This window comes from Schistocerca piceifrons, unplaced genomic scaffold, assembly GCF_021461385.2.
Source record: "Schistocerca piceifrons isolate TAMUIC-IGC-003096 unplaced genomic scaffold, iqSchPice1.1 HiC_scaffold_701, whole genome shotgun sequence".
Lineage (NCBI taxonomy): Eukaryota > Metazoa > Arthropoda > Insecta > Orthoptera > Acrididae > Schistocerca > Schistocerca piceifrons.
The window spans coordinates 150910-173545 of record NW_025728950.1 but is presented as its reverse complement, the minus strand read 5'-3'; the positions used below and the strand labels follow the sequence as shown (position 1 = coordinate 173545).

Sequence of the window (22636 nt, the reverse complement as noted above, 5' to 3'; positions counted from 1 at the left end):
TGTTCCGGGCTGACTAAGGCACCTCGTATAAGAATTGCCTGAGTGTACCCCTGGATCTTTGTCACTCAGACTTTCAAACTACCCTTGACTTACCCATACCCCAGATTTGGTATTGGCCTTCAGGGCATCGCTAGAGTAGACTGTTCTATGATACTGATAATATGGAAATTGGTAAGACGGAAATTGTGTGAACCTTGTATGAAAAATTATTGGAAAATTGGAAAACACATAATCTATCTTAGAGGATTATTACTTCGTTAATTCTATGGGCGATGGGATTATCTCGCCAGTTTCGTTTGAGTGTGCTGCCGTCGCTGTTTTTTTTTATTTTGCCTTCATTTCTGTCTTTATTTATTTCTTTCTATTTAGTTTTTAACATCATCACTTGCTTCACACCTGGAGAGGGAGGTGTGTTTCTGAGTAGTGTGTCGTCGCCCCCAAGGCATAGCAGAGTATGCCTCCGCTTTTATTTTCGGTTTATGGCAATAAGTCTTGCTACTAACAACACCCTGCTTTACGTGCTGCGTCGACACTAGAGGATGGCGGCATTTTTGGAGAGGAAAAGGTAGGTCTATAGGGGAGGTAGGAGGGAAAAAAGTGTAGTATTTGTCTTATCAGCTTAATATCTGATACATCCTGCATCACACGACCAGAATATTACACTCATTTTTGGCTTATGACGGAGTGCTAGGGGCTTGCTCCACCTCTGTCGCGGGTTGGCCCGGCATTGAAGTACCGCCGGGATCGGCCCACCTAAAATTAATTAAAACACAGCCTGAAATGGGTTAACTTTCTGCAGTGATCAGATATTCCGCTGGTAGCAAAACTTGTCGTAGTTGTTGATGTGCCTAGTAGTTAGTTGCTTACACACCACGATTTCTTTTCATTAATTTAAGATTATCTTAAGAATTTTTTTTTTTTTTTTTGCGTTTAGCCGGACGGCACTTGCAGCCGCATTACGCTAGGCTGGTAATTTATGGGGGCACAGGACAGTGCCTTCGGATGCCTCGTTAGCGTCTCTTATGGTCCGGGCACAGATAATTTTAATTACATTTTTTGGAGTTATATCCTTAGCTCCTCGCGAACGTCGTCGTCGTCGCCGCCGCACGCACGCTGAATACGTGTGTACACACGCACACACACATATGCAGTAGGCGGTGGACGATGTAAGCACTCGGCTAGGTGTAGGTCGCGCCAGTATAGCTCGCACCGGCCTGACGCTGCTGTGGGGCGGCCTCACGGCTTCTCCACTGCCCTGGCAGCTAGCGGCGTTCAAATGGGAGTCGCAGTTTACTCCTCGACATGGAGGGTAGTACTGGGATGTTGACGAGTGATCTCGTATTTGGTCGTTCCTTCCGGCACTTGCCTTTGCGATGTTTTCGACGGTCGCCTGTTGCCATATCGGCCCGCACCACCGTGTGTCACTCTCACATGTGGAGCGCACACGCTGCAAGCATTTAGGCCCTGACACTGCGGTTTTTCATCTCTGGCGGTACTCCGCAAGGATACCGCCCTTCGATTGCGCCATTCCAGCACTAATCGAAGTGCTAGGATTTTCCGGCCTGTTAGGAGACCGCTTCTGCAAAACGTGCGAGGAGATGTTTGCTGGTTGCGAGCTACCCGCCGATTTTCTAGCTGTACGTATTGTCCTTAGTCCAAAGGTCACAGGTCACTGTCGGGCTAAGGACGTGTTCTTAACACTGATTATAAGTTGGTGGCACGAAGTGTGGCTTCACATCTTAAACAGGTAATGAATAAGGTACACTGGCGTTTCGAATCGAACCACCTTCACCGCTGCTTCTATATACCGTGATGCTGTCTTACTCACCCACCGCCGACGCTCGAACCCCGGCTTCAATTGATCTCTAGATTTCGCCGGTGCCTTCTCCCATCCTTACCTGCTGGCCGTTATGTCGCGGAAGGGTTTCGGGGAGCACTTCATAAGAGTCATCCGGCACTTCTTGGATGGAGCAAATTCCAGAATCATTGTGAACGGCTGCAGATCACGACCAATTCCCATCAGACGATCAGTTCGACAAGGCTGTCCCTTGTCAGTGTATTTTATCGCTTTGGCGCTGGACCCCATGCTGCGTGACATCGGACGGATGGTCGATGGTGTTCCTTTCCCAGGCGTCACCTTCCGCAGTGCGGCATACGCGGATGGTGTAGGTGTGTTTGTAGCAAACGCCAATGACATCGATTCGGTTCGCCGAGTCCTCCACGTTTATGAACGAGCATCCGGTGCCATGTTAAAATCCAACAAAATGGTGCTAATGCCACTAGGGCCACGATCATTGACCATCGAACGCCCATGCAACCGGATTGTAGGGGAACAACGTATCTTGGGTCTTGAGGTGACTGACTGTCCGCAGCGCATGTTAACACTCACGTGCAGGCGGATTCTCACGCGCATCAGAGGATTTTGCATGAGTCACACTGATCGACGACTCGACCTCCATCAACGAATCCAACTGATTAGTACATACATCCTATCACGGGCATAGTATGTAGCACAACTCCATACGCTACCGAAACAAACCAGCAGAGCCATCTCACAAACAGTATATTGCCTATTGTGGCGGCATGCACTATTCAAAGTTGATGCGCAGAATTGTACACTGCCAAAGGTCGATAGTGGCCTTGGACTCATTGACTTTCCCCGCAAATGTGCGGCAATCCTGATTCAAAGTATCGCCACTTTGCGTGAGATTGACCCAGGTGGTACAACAGCGGTGCTTTTCGACCGTTATCGCCCACAATCGGCGCGTGCACCAGTATGTTTGACACATATTCCATTCCGGATGACGACAGTCAAGGACTATTACCTCAATCAAAGTTACGTCCTAACAGTGGCCACCGACAAGGCACGCACATCGAAGCGCCTTTACTAGGCGCTTCGAGGCCAGCCCACACCACATAAATTGGAGGACAGACGACCGTCGGTCATCTGGCACCAAGCTTGGGCTAATATCAACCACCCAGCCCTTCCCACAGAAGTTTCAGCGCTATGGTATCGCGTTGTAAACAATTTAATACCCACTAATCACCGCCTGGCGGCCATCCGCCTATGGCCCTCGGCTGCTTGCGGCCGATGTGGTGACGTAGACACCAGAGAGCATCGTCTCTTATGCCCTCACGTCACAGAAGTGTGGGACCTTGCACGTGTGCTATTAGCGCTGATCGGTGGGACTACACTGGACTATGTGTCAATCGACTGGTTCCTTACCCCTGATATTCAGACCAACCAACGAACACGACGTAACGCAATGGTGTGGCTCTTGGGCCACACCATTTTCACGATCTATGACCTTTGCCTCACCGATGCTGTCTCTTTCATGGACTACCTTTGGAGCCAGCATCGCCTGGCGGAATCTGACCGGAAATATACCATTACTTTTGCAAGATTTCTTAAAGTTGCAATGGTTCATGGTTATCAAAAGGTGTTCCGGGCTGACTAAGGCACCTCGTATAAGAATTGCCTGAGTGTACCCCTGGATCTTTGTCACTCAGACTTTCAAACTACCCTTGACTTACCCATACCCCAGATTTGGTATTGGCCTTCAGGGCATCACTAGAGTAGACTGTTCTATGATACTGATAATATGGAAATTGGTAACACGGAAATTGTGTGAACCTTGTATGAAAAATTATTGGAAAATTGGAAAACACATAATCTATCTTAGAGGATTATTACTTCGTTAATTCTATGGGCGATGGGATTATCTCGCCAGTTTCGTTTGAGTGTGCTGCCGTCGCTGTTTTTTTTTATTTTGCCTTCATTTCTGTCTTTATTTATTTCTTTCTATTTAGTTTTTAACATCATCACTTGCTTCACACCTGGAGAGGGAGGTGTGTTTCTGAGTAGTGTGTCGTCGCCCCCAAGGCATAGCAGAGTATGCCTCCGCTTTTATTTTCGGTTTATGGCAATAAGTCTTGCTACTAACAACACCCTGCTTTACGTGCTGCGTCGACACTAGAGGATGGCGGCATTTTTGGAGAGGAAAAGGTAGGTCTATAGGGGAGGTAGGAGGGAAAAAAGTGTAGTATTTGTCTTATCAGCTTAATATCTGATACATCCTGCATCACACGACCAGAATATTACACTCATTTTTGGCTTATGACGGAGTGCTAGGGGCTTGCTCCACCTCTGTCGCGGGTTGGCCCGGCATTGAAGTACCGCCGGGATCGGCCCACCTAAAATTAATTAAAACACAGCCTGAAATGGGTTAACTTTCTGCAGTGATCAGATATTCCGCTGGTAGCAAAACTTGTCGTAGTTGTTGATGTGCCTAGTAGTTAGTTGCTTACACACCACGATTTCTTTTCATTAATTTAAGATTATCTTAAGAATTTTTTTTTTTTTTGCGTTTAGCCGGACGGCACTTGCAGCCGCATTACGCTAGGCTGGTAATTTATGGGGGCACAGGACAGTGCCTTCGGATGCCTCGTTAGCGTCTCTTATGGTCCGGGCACAGATAATTTTAATTACATTTTTTGGAGTTATATCCTTAGCTCCTCGCGAACGTCGTCGTCGTCGCCGCCGCACGCACGCTGAATACGTGTGTACACACGCACACACACATATGCAGTAGGCGGTGGACGATGTAAGCACTCGGCTAGGTGTAGCTCGCGCCAGTATAGCTCGCACCGGCCTGACGCTGCTGTGGGGCGGCCTCACGGCTTCTCCACTGCCCTGGCAGCTAGCGGCGTTCAAATGGGAGTCGCAGTTTACTCCTCGACATGGAGGGTAGTACTGGGATGTTGACGAGTGATCTCGTATTTGGTCGTTCCTTCCGGCACTTGCCTTTGCGATGTTTTCGACGGTCGCCTGTTGCCATATCGGCCCGCACCACCGTGTGTCACTCTCACATGTGGAGCGCACACGCTGCAAGCATTTAGGCCCTGACACTGCGGTTTTTCATCTCTGGCGGTACTCCGCAAGGATACCGCCCTTCGATTGCGCCATTCCAGCACTAATCGAAGTGCTAGGATTTTCCGGCCTGTTAGGAGACCGCTTCTGCAAAACGTGCGAGGAGATGTTTGCTGGTTGCGAGCTACCCGCCGATTTTCTAGCTGTACGTATTGTCCTTAATCCAAAGGTCACAGGTCACTGTCGGGCTAAGGACGTGTTCTTAACACTGATTATAAGTTGGTGGCACGAAGTGTGGCTTCACATCTTAAACAGGTAATGAATAAGGTACACTGGCGTTTCGAATCGAACCACCTTCACCGCTGCTTCTATATACCGTGATGCTGTCTTACTCACCCACCGCCGACGCTCGAACCCCGGCTTCAATTGATCTCTAGATTTCGCCGGTGCCTTCTCCCATCCTTACCTGCTGGCCGTTATGTCGCGGAAGGGTTTCGGGGAGCACTTCATAAGAGTCATCCGGCACTTCTTGGATGGAGCAAATTCCAGAATCATTGTGAACGGCTGCAGATCACGACCAATTCCCATCAGACGATCAGTTCGACAAGGCTGTCCCTTGTCAATGTATTTTATCGCTTTGGCGCTGGACCCCATGCTGCGTGACATCGGACGGATGGTCGATGGTGTTCCTTTCCCAGGCGTCACCTTCCGCAGTGCGGCATACGCGGATGGTGTAGGTGTGTTTGTAGCAAACGCCAATGACATCGATTCGGTTCGCCGAGTCCTCCACGTTTATGAACGAGCATCCGGTGCCATGTTAAAATCCAACAAAATGGTGCTAATGCCACTAGGGCCACGATCATTGACCATCGAACGCCCATGCAACCGGATTGTAGGGGAACAACGTATCTTGGGTCTTGAGGTGACTGACTGTCCGCAGCGCATGTTAACACTCACGTGCAGGCGGATTCTCACGCGCATCAGAGGATTTTGCATGAGTCACACTGATCGACGACTCGACCTCCATCAACGAATCCAACTGATTAGTACATACATCCTATCACGGGCATAGTATGTAGCACAACTCCATACGCTACCGAAACAAACCAGCAGAGCCATCTCACAAACAGTATATTGCCTATTGTGGCGGCATGCACTATTCAAAGTTGATGCGCAGAATTGTACACTGCCAAAGGTCGATAGTGGCCTTGGACTCATTGACTTTCCCCGCAAATGTGCGGCAATCCTGATTCAAAGTATCGCCACTTTGCGTGAGATTGACCCAGGTGGTACAACAGCGGTGCTTTTCGACCGTTATCGCCCACAATCGGCGCGTGCACCAGTATGTTTGACACATATTCCATTCCGGATGACGACAGTCAAGGACTATTACCTCAATCAAAGTTACGTCCTAACAGTGGCCACCGACAAGGCACGCACATCGAAGCGCCTTTACTAGGCGCTTCGAGGCCAGCCCACACCACATAAATTGGAGGACAGACGACCGTCGGTCATCTGGCACCAAGCTTGGGCTAATATCAACCACCCAGCCCTTCCCACAGAAGTTTCAGCGCTATGGTATCGCGTTGTAAGCAATTTAATACCCACTAATCACCGCCTGGCGGCCATCCGCCTATGGCCCTCGGCTGCTTGCGGCCGATGTGGTGACGTAGACACCAGAGAGCATCGTCTCTTATGCCCTCACGTCACAGAAGTGTGGGACCTTGCACGTGTGCTATTAGCGCTGATCGGTGGGACTACACTGGACTATGTGTCAATCGACTGGTTCCTTACCCCTGATATTCAGACCAACCAACGAACACGACGTAACGCAATGGTGTGGCTCTTGGGCCACACCATTTTCACGATCTATGACCTTTGCCTCACCGATGCTGTCTCTTTCATGGACTACCTTTGGAGCCAGCATCGCCTGGCGGAATCTGACCGGAAATATACCATTACTTTTGCAAGATTTCTTAAAGTTGCAATGGTTCATGGTTATCAAAAGGTGTTCCGGGCTGACTAAGGCACCTCGTATAAGAATTGCCTGAGTGTACCCCTGGATCTTTGTCACTCAGACTTTCAAACTACCCTTGACTTACCCATACCCCAGATTTGGTATTGGCCTTCAGGGCATCACTAGAGTAGACTGTTCTATGATACTGATAATATGGAAATTGGTAAGACGGAAATTGTGTGAACCTTGTATGAAAAATTATTGGAAAATTGGAAAACACATAATCTATCTTAGAGGATTATTACTTCGTTAATTCTATGGGCGATGGGATTATCTCGCCAGTTTCGTTTGAGTGTGCTGCCGTCGCTGTTTTTTTTTATTTTGCCTTCATTTCTGTCTTTATTTATTTCTTTCTATTTAGTTTTTAACATCATCACTTGCTTCACACCTGGAGAGGGAGGTGTGTTTCTGAGTAGTGTGTCGTCGCCCCCAAGGCATAGCAGAGTATGCCTCCGCTTTTATTTTCGGTTTATGGCAATAAGTCTTGCTACTAACAACACCCTGCTTTACGTGCTGCGTCGACACTAGAGGATGGCGGCATTTTTGGAGAGGAAAAGGTAGGTCTATAGGGGAGGTAGGAGGGAAAAAAGTGTAGTATTTGTCTTATCAGCTTAATATCTGATACGTCCTGCATCACACGACCAGAATATTACACTCATTTTTGGCTTATGACGGAGTGCTAGGGGCTTGCTCCACCTCTGTCGCAGGTTGGCCCGGCATTGAAGTACCGCCGGGATCGGCCCACCTAAAATTAATTAAAACACAGCCTGAAATGGGTTAACTTTCTGCAGTGATCAGATATTCCGCTGGTAGCAAAACTTGTCGTAGTTGTTGATGTGCCCAGTAGTTAGTTGCTTACACACCACGATTTCTTTTCATTAATTTAAGATTATCTTAAGAATTTTTTTTTTTTTTTTGCGTTTAGCCGGACGGCACTTGCAGCCGCATTACGCTAGGCTGGTAATTTATGGGGGCACAGGACAGTGCCTTCGGATGCCTCGTTAGCGTCTCTTATGGTCCGGGCACAGATAATTTTAATTACATTTTTTGGAGTTATATCCTTAGCTCCTCGCGAACGTCGTCGTCGTCGCCGCCGCACGCACGCTGAATACGTGTGTACACACGCACACACACATATGCAGTAGGCGGTGGACGATGTAAGCACTCGGCTAGGTGTAGCTCGCGCCAGTATAGCTCGCACCGGCCTGACGCTGCTGTGGGGCGGCCTCACGGCTTCTCCACTGCCCTGGCAGCTAGCGGCGTTCAAATGGGAGTCGCAGTTTACTCCTCGACATGGAGGGTAGTACTGGGATGTTGACGAGTGATCTCGTATTTGGTCGTTCCTTCCGGCACTTGCCTTTGCGATGTTTTCGACGGTCGCCTGTTGCCATATCGGCCCGCACCACCGTGTGTCACTCTCACATGTGGAGCGCACACGCTGCAAGCATTTAGGCCCTGACACTGCGGTTTTTCATCTCTGGCGGTACTCCGCAAGGATACCGCCCTTCGATTGCGCCATTCCAGCACTAATCGAAGTGCTAGGATTTTCCGGCCTGTTAGGAGACCGCTTCTGCAAAACGTGCGAGGAGATGTTTGCTGGTTGCGAGCTACCCGCCGATTTTCTAGCTGTACGTATTGTCCTTAGTCCAAAGGTCACAGGTCACTGTCGGGCTAAGGACGTGTTCTTAACACTGATTATAAGTTGGTGGCACGAAGTGTGGCTTCACATCTTAAACAGGTAATGAATAAGGTACACTGGCGTTTCGAATCGAACCACCTTCACCGCTGCTTCTATATACCGTGATGCTGTCTTACTCACCCACCGCCGACGCTCGAACCCCGGCTTCAATTGATCTCTAGATTTCGCCGGTGCCTTCTCCCATCCTTACCTGCTGGCCGTTATGTCGCGGAAGGGTTTCGGGGAGCACTTCATAAGAGTCATCCGGCACTTCTTGGATGGAGCAAATTCCAGAATCATTGTGAACGGCTGCAGATCACGACCAATTCCCATCAGACGATCAGTTCGACAAGGCTGTCCCTTGTCAGTGTATTTTATCGCTTTGGCGCTGGACCCCATGCTGCGTGACATCGGACGGATGGTCGATGGTGTTCCTTTCCCAGGCGTCACCTTCCGCAGTGCGGCATACGCGGATGGTGTAGGTGTGTTTGTAGCAAACGCCAATGACATCGATTCGGTTCGCCGAGTCCTCCACGTTTATGAACGAGCATCCGGTGCCATGTTAAAATCCAACAAAATGGTGCTAATGCCACTAGGGCCACGATCATTGACCATCGAACGCCCATGCAACCGGATTGTAGGGGAACAACGTATCTTGGGTCTTGAGGTGACTGACTGTCCGCAGCGCATGTTAACACTCACGTGCAGGCGGATTCTCACGCGCATCAGAGGATTTTGCATGAGTCACACTGATCGACGACTCGACCTCCATCAACGAATCCAACTGATTAGTACATACATCCTATCACGGGCATAGTATGTAGCACAACTCCATACGCTACCGAAACAAACCAGCAGAGCCATCTCACAAACAGTATATTGCCTATTGTGGCGGCATGCACTATTCAAAGTTGATGCGCAGAATTGTACACTGCCAAAGGTCGATAGTGGCCTTGGACTCATTGACTTTCCCCGCAAATGTGCGGCAATCCTGATTCAAAGTATCGCCACTTTGCGTGAGATTGACCCAGGTGGTACAACAGCGGTGCTTTTCGACCGTTATCGCCCACAATCGGCGCGTGCACCAGTATGTTTGACACATATTCCATTCCGGATGACGACAGTCAAGGACTATTACCTCAATCAAAGTTACGTCCTAACAGTGGCCACCGACAAGGCACGCACATCGAAGCGCCTTTACTAGGCGCTTCGAGGCCAGCCCACACCACATAAATTGGAGGACAGACGACCGTCGGTCATCTGGCACCAAGCTTGGGCTAATATCAACCACCCAGCCCTTCCCACAGAAGTTTCAGCGCTATGGTATCGCGTTGTAAACAATTTAATACCCACTAATCACCGCCTGGCGGCCATCCGCCTATGGCCCTCGGCTGCTTGCGGCCGATGTGGTGACGTAGACACCAGAGAGCATCGTCTCTTATGCCCTCACGTCACAGAAGTGTGGGACCTTGCACGTGTGCTATTAGCGCTGATCGGTGGGACTACACTGGACTATGTGTCAATCGACTGGTTCCTTACCCCTGATATTCAGACCAACCAACGAACACGACGTAACGCAATGGTGTGGCTCTTGGGCCACACCATTTTCACGATCTATGACCTTTGCCTCACCGATGCTGTCTCTTTCATGGACTACCTTTGGAGCCAGCATCGCCTGGCGGAATCTGACCGGAAATATACCATTACTTTTGCAAGATTTCTTAAAGTTGCAATGGTTCATGGTTATCAAAAGGTGTTCCGGGCTGACTAAGGCACCTCGTATAAGAATTGCCTGAGTGTACCCCTGGATCTTTGTCACTCAGACTTTCAAACTACCCTTGACTTACCCATACCCCAGATTTGGTATTGGCCTTCAGGGCATCACTAGAGTAGACTGTTCTATGATACTGATAATATGGAAATTGGTAACACGGAAATTGTGTGAACCTTGTATGAAAAATTATTGGAAAATTGGAAAACACATAATCTATCTTAGAGGATTATTACTTCGTTAATTCTATGGGCGATGGGATTATCTCGCCAGTTTCGTTTGAGTGTGCTGCCGTCGCTGTTTTTTTTTATTTTGCCTTCATTTCTGTCTTTATTTATTTCTTTCTATTTAGTTTTTAACATCATCACTTGCTTCACACCTGGAGAGGGAGGTGTGTTTCTGAGTAGTGTGTCGTCGCCCCCAAGGCATAGCAGAGTATGCCTCCGCTTTTATTTTCGGTTTATGGCAATAAGTCTTGCTACTAACAACACCCTGCTTTACGTGCTGCGTCGACACTAGAGGATGGCGGCATTTTTGGAGAGGAAAAGGTAGGTCTATAGGGGAGGTAGGAGGGAAAAAAGTGTAGTATTTGTCTTATCAGCTTAATATCTGATACATCCTGCATCACACGACCAGAATATTACACTCATTTTTGGCTTATGACGGAGTGCTAGGGGCTTGCTCCACCTCTGTCGCGGGTTGGCCCGGCATTGAAGTACCGCCGGGATCGGCCCACCTAAAATTAATTAAAACACAGCCTGAAATGGGTTAACTTTCTGCAGTGATCAGATATTCCGCTGGTAGCAAAACTTGTCGTAGTTGTTGATGTGCCTAGTAGTTAGTTGCTTACACACCACGATTTCTTTTCATTAATTTAAGATTATCTTAAGAATTTTTTTTTTTTTTGCGTTTAGCCGGACGGCACTTGCAGCCGCATTACGCTAGGCTGGTAATTTATGGGGGCACAGGACAGTGCCTTCGGATGCCTCGTTAGCGTCTCTTATGGTCCGGGCACAGATAATTTTAATTACATTTTTTGGAGTTATATCCTTAGCTCCTCGCGAACGTCGTCGTCGTCGCCGCCGCACGCACGCTGAATACGTGTGTACACACGCACACACACATATGCAGTAGGCGGTGGACGATGTAAGCACTCGGCTAGGTGTAGCTCGCGCCAGTATAGCTCGCACCGGCCTGACGCTGCTGTGGGGCGGCCTCACGGCTTCTCCACTGCCCTGGCAGCTAGCGGCGTTCAAATGGGAGTCGCAGTTTACTCCTCGACATGGAGGGTAGTACTGGGATGTTGACGAGTGATCTCGTATTTGGTCGTTCCTTCCGGCACTTGCCTTTGCGATGTTTTCGACGGTCGCCTGTTGCCATATCGGCCCGCACCACCGTGTGTCACTCTCACATGTGGAGCGCACACGCTGCAAGCATTTAGGCCCTGACACTGCGGTTTTTCATCTCTGGCGGTACTCCGCAAGGATACCGCCCTTCGATTGCGCCATTCCAGCACTAATCGAAGTGCTAGGATTTTCCGGCCTGTTAGGAGACCGCTTCTGCAAAACGTGCGAGGAGATGTTTGCTGGTTGCGAGCTACCCGCCGATTTTCTAGCTGTACGTATTGTCCTTAATCCAAAGGTCACAGGTCACTGTCGGGCTAAGGACGTGTTCTTAACACTGATTATAAGTTGGTGGCACGAAGTGTGGCTTCACATCTTAAACAGGTAATGAATAAGGTACACTGGCGTTTCGAATCGAACCACCTTCACCGCTGCTTCTATATACCGTGATGCTGTCTTACTCACCCACCGCCGACGCTCGAACCCCGGCTTCAATTGATCTCTAGATTTCGCCGGTGCCTTCTCCCATCCTTACCTGCTGGCCGTTATGTCGCGGAAGGGTTTCGGGGAGCACTTCATAAGAGTCATCCGGCACTTCTTGGATGGAGCAAATTCCAGAATCATTGTGAACGGCTGCAGATCACGACCAATTCCCATCAGACGATCAGTTCGACAAGGCTGTCCCTTGTCAATGTATTTTATCGCTTTGGCGCTGGACCCCATGCTGCGTGACATCGGACGGATGGTCGATGGTGTTCCTTTCCCAGGCGTCACCTTCCGCAGTGCGGCATACGCGGATGGTGTAGGTGTGTTTGTAGCAAACGCCAATGACATCGATTCGGTTCGCCGAGTCCTCCACGTTTATGAACGAGCATCCGGTGCCATGTTAAAATCCAACAAAATGGTGCTAATGCCACTAGGGCCACGATCATTGACCATCGAACGCCCATGCAACCGGATTGTAGGGGAACAACGTATCTTGGGTCTTGAGGTGACTGACTGTCCGCAGCGCATGTTAACACTCACGTGCAGGCGGATTCTCACGCGCATCAGAGGATTTTGCATGAGTCACACTGATCGACGACTCGACCTCCATCAACGAATCCAACTGATTAGTACATACATCCTATCACGGGCATAGTATGTAGCACAACTCCATACGCTACCGAAACAAACCAGCAGAGCCATCTCACAAACAGTATATTGCCTATTGTGGCGGCATGCACTATTCAAAGTTGATGCGCAGAATTGTACACTGCCAAAGGTCGATAGTGGCCTTGGACTCATTGACTTTCCCCGCAAATGTGCGGCAATCCTGATTCAAAGTATCGCCACTTTGCGTGAGATTGACCCAGGTGGTACAACAGCGGTGCTTTTCGACCGTTATCGCCCACAATCGGCGCGTGCACCAGTATGTTTGACACATATTCCATTCCGGATGACGACAGTCAAGGACTATTACCTCAATCAAAGTTACGTCCTAACAGTGGCCACCGACAAGGCACGCACATCGAAGCGCCTTTACTAGGCGCTTCGAGGCCAGCCCACACCACATAAATTGGAGGACAGACGACCGTCGGTCATCTGGCACCAAGCTTGGGCTAATATCAACCACCCAGCCCTTCCCACAGAAGTTTCAGCGCTATGGTATCGCGTTGTAAGCAATTTAATACCCACTAATCACCGCCTGGCGGCCATCCGCCTATGGCCCTCGGCTGCTTGCGGCCGATGTGGTGACGTAGACACCAGAGAGCATCGTCTCTTATGCCCTCACGTCACAGAAGTGTGGGACCTTGCACGTGTGCTATTAGCGCTGATCGGTGGGACTACACTGGACTATGTGTCAATCGACTGGTTCCTTACCCCTGATATTCAGACCAACCAACGAACACGACGTAACGCAATGGTGTGGCTCTTGGGCCACACCATTTTCACGATCTATGACCTTTGCCTCACCGATGCTGTCTCTTTCATGGACTACCTTTGGAGCCAGCATCGCCTGGCGGAATCTGACCGGAAATATACCATTACTTTTGCAAGATTTCTTAAAGTTGCAATGGTTCATGGTTATCAAAAGGTGTTCCGGGCTGACTAAGGCACCTCGTATAAGAATTGCCTGAGTGTACCCCTGGATCTTTGTCACTCAGACTTTCAAACTACCCTTGACTTACCCATACCCCAGATTTGGTATTGGCCTTCAGGGCATCACTAGAGTAGACTGTTCTATGATACTGATAATATGGAAATTGGTAAGACGGAAATTGTGTGAACCTTGTATGAAAAATTATTGGAAAATTGGAAAACACATAATCTATCTTAGAGGATTATTACTTCGTTAATTCTATGGGCGATGGGATTATCTCGCCAGTTTCGTTTGAGTGTGCTGCCGTCGCTGTTTTTTTTTATTTTGCCTTCATTTCTGTCTTTATTTATTTCTTTCTATTTAGTTTTTAACATCATCACTTGCTTCACACCTGGAGAGGGAGGTGTGTTTCTGAGTAGTGTGTCGTCGCCCCCAAGGCATAGCAGAGTATGCCTCCGCTTTTATTTTCGGTTTATGGCAATAAGTCTTGCTACTAACAACACCCTGCTTTACGTGCTGCGTCGACACTAGAGGATGGCGGCATTTTTGGAGAGGAAAAGGTAGGTCTATAGGGGAGGTAGGAGGGAAAAAAGTGTAGTATTTGTCTTATCAGCTTAATATCTGATACGTCCTGCATCACACGACCAGAATATTACACTCATTTTTGGCTTATGACGGAGTGCTAGGGGCTTGCTCCACCTCTGTCGCAGGTTGGCCCGGCATTGAAGTACCGCCGGGATCGGCCCACCTAAAATTAATTAAAACACAGCCTGAAATGGGTTAACTTTCTGCAGTGATCAGATATTCCGCTGGTAGCAAAACTTGTCGTAGTTGTTGATGTGCCCAGTAGTTAGTTGCTTACACACCACGATTTCTTTTCATTAATTTAAGATTATCTTAAGAATTTTTTTTTTTTTTTGCGTTTAGCCGGACGGCACTTGCAGCCGCATTACGCTAGGCTGGTAATTTATGGGGGCACAGGACAGTGCCTTCGGATGCCTCGTTAGCGTCTCTTATGGTCCGGGCACAGATAATTTTAATTACATTTTTTGGAGTTATATCCTTAGCTCCTCGCGAACGTCGTCGTCGTCGCCGCCGCACGCACGCTGAATACGTGTGTACACACGCACACACACATATGCAGTAGGCGGTGGACGATGTAAGCACTCGGCTAGGTGTAGCTCGCGCCAGTATAGCTCGCACCGGCCTGACGCTGCTGTGGGGCGGCCTCACGGCTTCTCCACTGCCCTGGCAGCTAGCGGCGTTCAAATGGGAGTCGCAGTTTACTCCTCGACATGGAGGGTAGTACTGGGATGTTGACGAGTGATCTCGTATTTGGTCGTTCCTTCCGGCACTTGCCTTTGCGATGTTTTCGACGGTCGCCTGTTGCCATATCGGCCCGCACCACCGTGTGTCACTCTCACATGTGGAGCGCACACGCTGCCCCCCCTGCGGGTTCGGGGGTTAGAATAGGCCCGCGGTATTCCTGCCTGTCGTAAGAGGCGACTAAAAGGAGTCTCAAACGTTTTGGCCTTCTGTGATGGTCCCCTCTTGGGTTTGACCTCCTTTTTTCTTCCAAATTTCCGTCGTCAGTGCGTGCCATTTGGGGAAGGACACCTTATGTGGTGTTTTTGTATTGGTCCATCATGCTCCACCAGCTTGCATGTTACGTATTGTGGTGGGGGGGGGACTACGCCCAACATCTTCTGGGTTGTCTCCTTCTCGCCTTGTGCGCACTCTTCTTCTTAGCGCCTACGACAACTGTGGACCCTTTAAACACCTAAAATCCAGCACGGTAGCCAGTCCGTTGTGGTGGGGTCGTCATGTACCCTCTTGGTGGTAGCCCCCTGACCACGCAGGGATCGCACTACAGATGCCTGAGCTGTTTCCTCCCCATGCCTGCCAAGGAGTATGTGCCCATCTTGTCTGGGGCACGGGGACTCCGGGCAACGGGATATCGGCCAGGTACCCGTTGCTTTGGCTGGGTGGCGCCCTTGGGGAGAGCCCTCGTTCGGAGTAGGTGGCATCTGGGCGGATGTGGCGCAATGAAGCGCAATAAATCACATCAAGCTGGTGGTCGCACGGCCACCAGCGTCTCTAAGCGAGGTAGAGTCGACTTCGATGCTGCGCAGTATGACCCTCAGACGTTCCCCTCGTTGGCTGCGCCATGGGAGGGACGCCGATCTAGTGCCAAGCGGGAGCCTTACGTACCGCAATACCTTGTCTGCAGCAGGACTGATGGTGACTCCTTTCTTCCGACGAAGCCTATGTTTTTTGTGGAACACCTGGAGGATAAGTTTGGGGAAGTGGCGGGGTTGTCAAAAATGAGGAATGGGTCCATCCTCCTCAAGACGTCCTCCCCAGCCCAGTCACGAGCGTTGCTCTTGTGTGATAAGCTGGGTGACGTCCCTGTTACCGTCACTCCCCACAGTAGCTTAAATATGGTCCAGGGGATTATTTACCATCGTGACCTCTTGTTGCAATCCGATGACGAGCTGAGAGCCGACTTGGAACGACGTGGTGTGCATTTTGTCCGTCGTGTCCATCGAGGACCCAAGACAAACAGGGTGGCCACCGGTGCCTTTATCTTGGCCTTTGAGGGTGATGTCTTGCCCGAGAAGGTCAAGGTGATGGTTTACCGTTGCGACGTCAAGCCATACGTGCCTCCCCCGATGCGGTGCTTCCAGTGCTGGAAGTTTGGGCATATGTCCTCCCGTTGCCCATCCAGCGCTACATGTCGAGATTGCGGACGCCCCTCTCATCCTGATTCTCCATGTGCACCTCCGCCTGTATGTGTTAACTGTGGGGAGCACCACTCTCCATGCTCGCCGGATTGCCCCGTTCTTCATAAGGAGCGGAAGATCATGGAATTTAAGACCCTGGACCGGCTTACTTATCGAGAGGCTAAACAGAAATATGAAAGGTTGTACCCTGCTTCCCTTCGAACATCTTATGCTGCAGCCACGTTATCGTCGCCCGCACGGGCGACGGTTGTCGTTTCATCTGTGCCGCCTTCAGTGGGCCCTCGGGGCCATGTATCTCTGTCTGCCCCCCTCGTGCCTGGGGGCAAGCCTTCCTCTCTTGCCCCCTTAGCAGTTGGGGGCAAACCCTCTTCTGTCGCTCCCCCCAAGCTTACTTCGGGAGTGACATCTGCTCCACAACCGGGAGGCTCGATTCCTCCCCCTCCTTCTCCGGCGGCGTTGCCTCCGCCGGTTCCTCTCTCGCGGAAGGGGTCCCTCGGGGCTCTCCCTTCCTCCGTTTCTTCTCCTTCCCAGCCAGATGTCAGCCAGTGGCTGAAGATTCCGCCACCTGCTGGTCGTAGGGCTTCTGCGTCGTCGTCAGCCTCCGACGCTCCTTCAGAGAAGCTCTCCCAGCCCTCTCACCCTAAGGGCAGACGCGAGAAGAAGGAACGGAATGTGTCCAAGAAGAAGGACGTTCCGGCGGTTTCAGCACCGCCTGCTGTACATAGTCCTGGCTCCGGGGATGAGGTGGAGATCCTCGCCTCTGCCGCGGATCTCGCCCTCACGGAACCCTTGGGGGCCTCTCCTATGGACTCAGCTGACTCTCCCCCAGTGGCGGCGGTTGGCTCTGAAGCGCTGTCTGCCTCTTAGTCGCATTCACGCCGTCCCAGTCCCTTCCTGCTTCCATTCTCCAATGGAACTGCGGCGGTTATTTCCGCCACCTGCCAGAGCTCCGGATGCTTCTGAGTGATTCCCCTGTTCTCTGCATTGCTCTGCAGGAAACTTGGTTTCCTGCACTGCGGACCCCCGCCCTTCGTGGTTATCGGGGATGCTATAGGAACCGTGCTGCCTGTCAACGAGCGTCAGGTGGGGTTTGCCTCTTTGTTCACCACTCTGTCTGTAGCTCGCCAGTACACCTTCAGACGCCTTTAGAGGCAGTTGCTGCCAGGGTTGAGCTCTCGCCGGCTATTACTTTATGCTCTGTTTACATTCCTCCGGATGGGGAGCTCCCCCGCCATGTCTTGGCTGCGCTGCTGGCTCAACTCCCGCCACCATTGCTGCTTCTGGGCGATTTCAATGCCCACAATCCTCTATGGGGTGGGACTGTCTCCGATGATCGTGGTCGGGCCGTGGAGCATGTGTTGGCTCAGCTCGACCTTAGCCTCTTAAACACCGGTGCTCCCACGCATTTCAGTGTGGCCCATGGCTCGTTCTCGGCCATCGATCTCTCTATTTGCAGCCCTGGACTTGTCCCATCCCTCCACTGGAGGGTGCATCCTGACCTGTGTGGCAGTGACCATTTTCCCATCTATTTGTCACTGCCACAGTGTCATTCTTCTGGGCGCTTGCCCCGCTGGGCTCTCCACAGGGCTGACTGGCCGGCTTTTACTTCCGCTGTAACCATTGCGTCTCCCCCACAGGGTGACATTGACGAGGTGGTCCGTGTTTTCACCACGTCCATCATTTCGGCGGCCGAGGCTGCAATCCCCCGTTCCTCTGGCCTCCCTCGGCGGAAGGCTGTCCCCTGGTGGTCGCCGGAGATTGCTGAGGCTATTCGCGACCGTAGGCGGGCTCTCCAGCGTCATAGGCGGCACCCGTCTCTGGAGACCCTCATCGCCTTTAAGAGGCTCCGTGCCTTCGCCCGTCGTCTTATTGCACGGCGTAAGCAGGAGTGCTGGGAGAGGTACGTCTCCTCCCTGGGCTCCCGTGTCTCGTCCTCGCACGTGTGGTCCCGGATCCGGCGGATTTATGGCTCCCAGACCCCTATGGGTGTCCCTGGGCTCTCCTTGGACGGCGCTGTCTGCACGGACGCTGCCGCCATTGCTGAACGGCTAGCCGCGCACTTTGCTCAGAGCTCTGCGACTGCCTCCTATCCCCCCGCCTTTCGCTCTCTAAAGGAGCGAGCCGAGCGGACGCCGTTCTCATTCCACACGCGTCGTTCTGACACATACAATGCTCCTTTCAGCGAGAGGGAATTCCTCGCCGCCCTCGCCGATTGCCCTGATACAGCACCAGGCCCAGACAGCATCCACGCGCAGATGCTGAAGCATCTCTCCAGGGACTGCCAGAGACACATTCTCGCGATATTTAATCGCATTTGGAGCGAAGGCGTGTTCCCGTCGCAATGGCGGGAGGGCGTTATTGTCCCCATCTTGAAACCCGGTGCGGACCCACTGGCGGTGGACAGCTACCGTCCCATTACCCTCACCAACGTTTTGTGCAAATTGCTCGAACGTATGGTGGGGCGGCGTTTGTGTTGGGTCCTTGAGTCGCGTGGTCTCCTCGCTCCATCCCAGGGTGGCTTCCGTCGGGGCCGGTCTGCAGTGGACAATTTGGTGCGGCTGGAATCTGCTGTCCGTACGGCTTTTGCCCGACGTCAGCATCTTGTTGCTGTATTTTTCGATCTGCGGAAGGCGTATGACACCACATGGAGGCATCACATCCTCGCCACGTTGCATGGGTGGGGTCTTCGTGGTCGGCTCCCGGCTTTCCTTCAAACCTTTTTATTGCGCCGCTCTTTCCGGGTGCAAGTCGGTGCCACCTCTAGTTCCTCTTATATACAGGAAAATGGGGTCCCACAGGGCTCGGTGTTGAGCGTCTCCTTATTTTTAGTGGCCATTAATGGTCTGGCAGCAGCAGTGGGGTCGTCGGTGTCTCCTTCTTTGTATGCCGACGACTTCTGCATCTCTTATAGCTCCACGACTACGGGAGTCGCCGAACGCAGGCTGCAAGTCGCCGTTCGTAAGGCAGCATCTTGGGCACTGACTCATGGCTTTCAGTTCTCTGCTGCCAAGACTCGAGTAATGCACTTCTGCAGGCGTCGGACGGTCCACCCTCATCCTGCACTTTACCTCGACGGCCACCTGCTTGAAGTGGTGGACACTTGCCGCTTCTTGGGACTCGTGTTTGATGCCCGGCTCACATGGGTTCCTCATGTTACTCAGCTGAAGCAAAAATGCTGGCGGCACCTCAACGCCCTCCGCTGCCTTAGCCACACGTCTTGGGGTGCAGATCGCTGCACGCTGCTGCGGTTGTACAGAGCCCTTGTGCAGTCCCGGCTTGATTATGGGAGCCTGGCCTATGGGTCTGCGTCCCCCTCAGTGTTAAACTTGTTAGACCCCATACACCACTGTGGGGTTCGGCTTGCCACTGGCGCTTTTCGCACCAGCCCCGTGGATAGTCTACTGGTGGAGGCCGGGGTTCCCCCACTGCGGATTCGCCGCCATCGTCTGCTTGTCGACTATGCTGTCCACGTTCATTGCTCGCCAGATCATCCCAATCGTCGCCTGCTTTTCCCTGCTGTGGTCCTCCATCTGCCCGAACGGCGCCCTAGGTCTGGGCTTTCCATAGCTGTCCGTGTCCAGTCCCTGCTGTCAGAACTGGGGTCATTCCCTCTTCTGCCTCCCTTCCGGGTCCGTACACCTACGCCTCCCTGGTGTTTGTCCCGGCCGTCCGTCCGTCTGGACTTGGCACAGGGACCCAAGGACTCGGTTCCACCTGTGGCCCTCCGTCGTCGTTTTCTTGCGCTCCTCGAATCATTTCCGGGCTGTGAGCCTGTCTACACGGATGGTTCCCTGGTTGATGGTCGCACTGCCTACGCTTTTGCTCACGCTGCCCATGTTGAGCAACGCTCCTTGCCGGCTGGCAGCAGTATTTTTACTGCAGAGCTGGTGGCCATCTTGCGAGCTCTTGAGCATATGCGTTCCTGCTCAGATGCGTCTGTCGTCATCTGCAGTGACTCCCTGAGCAGCCTTCAGGCCATCGACCGCTGCTTTCCCTGCTCTCCTCTGGTGTCCTCCATTCAGGAGACTGTTTCCGCCATTGCCCGTTCTGGTCGTTCGGTGGTCTTGGTTTGGACGCCAGGTCATGTTGGCATCCCGGGGAACGAACGTGTTGACAGGCTGGCCAAAGGGGCGATCGACGCCCCAGCTTTGGAGATCGGCCTCACAGCTCGCGACCTGCAGCTGGTGTTGCGCCGTAAGGTGCTTGGGGTGTGGGCTGATGCGTGGCGTGGCCTGACATCCCCGAATAAGCTGCGGGCTGTTAAGGAGACGACCGCTGTGTGGCGTTCCTCCCTGCGGGCTTCTCGCAGGGACTCGGTAGTCTTGTGTCGGCTGCGCATCGGCCATACATACCTGACGCACGGCCATCTGTTGCGTCAGGAGGATCCCCCCTTGTGTCGGTGTGGGTCCCCGCTGACGGTCGGCCACATTTTGCTGGAGTGTCCTCGACTGCGCACACTCCGGCGATCTTTTAATCTCCCGGGCAATTTGGCTTTGGTTTTATCTGACGATGCCTCCATGGCTGATGACGTTTTAAATTTTATCCGTGGTAGTCCGTTTTATGGTTCGATTTAGGGAGGTCCTACACCTTTCCCTTTCTGTGTCTTTTGTCCTTGTGTCTGTTGCTGTTCTGGTGTGCCGTGGATGGTTGACTCTTTCCCTTTTTTGTTGTCGTGGTCAGTCAACCAGTCTCCGGCCATCTTCTTTTCTTCTATTTCTTTCTGTCTGGTGTTTGTCCGTCCTCTTCTGTTCTGTAGTGTTCGTTGCCTAATTTGTGTTCTTTAGCACCTTGGGGTGGGGGGCAGTCTCCTTCCCCTTGGGGTTTTATCTGCTCTGCGACCTTGTCTCGCTTGTTTTTGGAATGGGGGACTGATGACCTTAGCTGTTTAGTCCCCCTTAAACATCCCAACAACCACCACCACCGCACACGCTGCAAGCATTTAGGCCCTGACACTGCGGTTTTTCATCTCTGGCGGTACTCCGCAAGGATACCGCCCTTCGATTGCGCCATTCCAGCACTAATCGAAGTGCTAGGATTTTCCGGCCTGTTAGGAGACCGCTTCTGCAAAACGTGCGAGGAGATGTTTGCTGGTTGCGAGCTACCCGCCGATTTTCTAGCTGTACGTATTGTCCTTAGTCCAAAGGTCACAGGTCACTGTCGGGCTAAGGACGTGTTCTTAACACTGATTATAAGTTGGTGGCACGAAGTGTGGCTTCACATCTTAAACAGGTAATGAATAAGGTACACTGGCGTTTCGAATCGAACCACCTTCACCGCTGCTTCTATATACCGTGATGCTGTCTTACTCACCCACCGCCGACGCTCGAACCCCGGCTTCAATTGATCTCTAGATTTCGCCGGTGCCTTCTCCCATCCTTACCTGCTGGCCGTTATGTCGCGGAAGGGTTTCGGGGAGCACTTCATAAGAGTCATCCGGCACTTCTTGGATGGAGCAAATTCCAGAATCATTGTGAACGGCTGCAGATCACGACCAATTCCCATCAGACGATCAGTTCGTCAAGGCTGTCCCTTGTCAGTGTATTTTATCGCTTTGGCGCTGGACCCCATGCTGCGTGACATCGGACGGATGGTCGATGGTGTTCCTTTCCCAGGCGTCACCTTCCGCAGTGCGGCATACGCGGATGGTGTAGGTGTGTTTGTAGCAAACGCCAATGACATCGATTCGGTTCGCCGAGTCCTCCACGTTTATGAACGAGCATCCGGTGCCATGTTAAAATCCAACAAAATGGTGCTAATGCCACTAGGGCCACGATCATTGACCATCGAACGCCCATGCAACCGGATTGTAGGGGAACAACGTATCTTGGGTCTTGAGGTGACTGACTGTCCGCAGCGCATGTTAACACTCACGTGCAGGCGGATTCTCACGCGCATCAGAGGATTTTGCATGAGTCACACTGATCGACGACTCGACCTCCATCAACGAATCCAACTGATTAGTACATACATCCTATCACGGGCATAGTATGTAGCACAACTCCATACGCTACCGAAACAAACCAGCAGAGCCATCTCACAAACAGTATATTGCCTATTGTGGCGGCATGCACTATTCAAAGTTGATGCGCAGAATTGTACACTGCCAAAGGTCGATAGTGGCCTTGGACTC

At 51.6% G+C, this 22636-nt stretch overlaps 5 pseudogenes; all 5 read left to right on the top strand.

Moving 5' to 3' along the window:
* Positions 1-547: 547 nt before the first annotated feature.
* LOC124769547 lies at positions 548-758 on the top strand (annotated as a pseudogene).
* A 3230-nt stretch (positions 759-3988) lies between these two features.
* LOC124769546 lies at positions 3989-4199 on the top strand (annotated as a pseudogene).
* Positions 4200-7426: 3227 nt separating this feature from the next.
* Positions 7427-7637, top strand: LOC124769569 (annotated as a pseudogene).
* Positions 7638-10866: 3229 nt separating this feature from the next.
* Positions 10867-11077, top strand: LOC124769545 (annotated as a pseudogene).
* A 3227-nt stretch (positions 11078-14304) lies between these two features.
* On the top strand, positions 14305-14515 carry LOC124769568 (annotated as a pseudogene).
* The last annotated feature ends 8121 nt before the right edge of the window (positions 14516-22636 follow it).